Below are 1895 nucleotides of genomic sequence, written 5' to 3'. Positions count from 1 at the left end.
TATGGTTCCATATACATTTTTGAAGTATTCGTTTTATCTATGTCAAATACGTCATTGGAATCTTGATAGGAATTGTGTTGAATCTGCAGAGTGCTTTGGGTAGTACGAACATTTTAATGATGTTAATTCTTCCTATCCCTGAACATGGTATGTGTCTCTACTTATTTAGATCTTTAATTTCTTCAGTGACAATTTTCCATATACAGATCTTTTACATCCTTGGATAGGTTTATTCTTAGGTATTTTATTCTTTTTGTAGCAATTATGAATGGCATTATTTTCTTTTTTTAAAATCATGTTTATTCTATTATGGTTGTCTCAATTTTCCCCCTATGCTCTACACCACCCATCCCACCCATTCTCACAGTCAATTCCCACACAGTTGTCCATGTCCATGGGTCATTCATACATGTTTTTTTGTCTAGTCCCTTCCCCGTCTTTCGACCATTGTTCTCCTTCCCCATCCCCTCTGGTCACTTTCATGTCTGCTCCATGTTTCCATGCCTGTGGTTTACTTTGTTCCTTGGTTTATTTTGTTGAATAGATTCCGCTTGTAGGTGAGATCATATGGTATTTGTCTTTCACCCACTGGCTTATTTCGCTTAGCATAATATTCTCCAGTTCCATCCATGTTGTTGTAAAAGGTAGGAGTTCCTTCTTTCTTTTTTTCTCTAAATGCAGATTTTATTTATTTATTTGTTTTTAAGTGTCAAAATCCATTATAAAATATTAAAAAATTTATATTGATTATAAAGTCTCAGCAATTAAAACATGACACCAACACAGAAATAATCAAGTAGATCGATGAAATAAAATGAACATTCTAGAAACAAACATATATATCTGGCTAACAATGTAATATATGATTCAATTGACATTTCAAATCAACGGGAAAATAAAGCTTATTCAACAAATAAAGTGCATGGACCACTAGTACTTGAAATAAAACAAATACAGAGCCCTATTGCACACATTCTACAAGAAATGTTCAGGTGAGTAAAAATCAATATGTATAATCTAAGGACTTTTAGGAGAAAACACAAAATAATATTTTCTTACCCTGAAGTAAAATATTCAAACCCAGAAGCTATAAAGTAAAATTTTGAGGCTGTGACTATATTAAACATTTAAGACTATACAGTAATATACATATAAAAAAGTTAAAGGACAGGTTAATAGAATAGGAAAATATTTGCAACACCTCTAAGAAAGGGTTAATAGGGTTTTTTTAGGGAAAGAATTCTACAAACATTTAATCAAAAAATGAATAAAGCATAACAAAAAGTCATTTAAAGATTTTTTAAAATAATAGAAATAGGCAAGAAACATACAAAAATAGGTTTAGTTTCAACAAATAATAAAGGAATAAAATAACACATTATTGTCACAATCAGATTAATAAGTATTAAAAACATTGGTAACATTAAGTACTGGTGACTGTGAAAGGAACTGAGTATTCATAGACTCTTTTACGTCATCTTCTTAAAGCAGTCCCTTTAGCATATCTTGCAGTGCCCGTTTGGTGGAGGTGTATTCTTTTAGCCTTCTTTTATCTCGGAAACTCTTTACTTCACCTTCCATTCTATTCTATTCTATTTTATTTATTTATTTATTTATTTTTTGCTTGTTCCCTCTTTCACTGAGTGTTTATTTGGAAAAATTCCTTGTTCTGTTAATGCTTTCTTTTTTTTTAATTTCAAAATGATATATTTTAATTTCGTTCCATTTTAATTGAGAGCCTTGCTGGGTAGAGCAGTCTTGGTTGCAGGCCTTTGTTTTTCATGACTTGGAATATTTCTTGCCAGTCCCTTCCAGCTTGCAGTGTTTCTGTTGAGAAGTCAGCTGCCAGTCGTACTGGGGCTCCCTTATATGTTACTACCTCTTTCTCCTTTGCT

Source organism: Pteronotus mesoamericanus, unplaced genomic scaffold (assembly GCF_021234165.1).
Source record: "Pteronotus mesoamericanus isolate MK-2021 breed Mesoamerican mustached bat unplaced genomic scaffold, CSHL_Meso_final contig_46, whole genome shotgun sequence".
Lineage (NCBI taxonomy): Eukaryota > Metazoa > Chordata > Mammalia > Chiroptera > Mormoopidae > Pteronotus > Pteronotus mesoamericanus.
The sequence above is the reverse complement of the archived record's forward strand: the minus strand, read 5'-3'. Positions refer to the sequence as shown.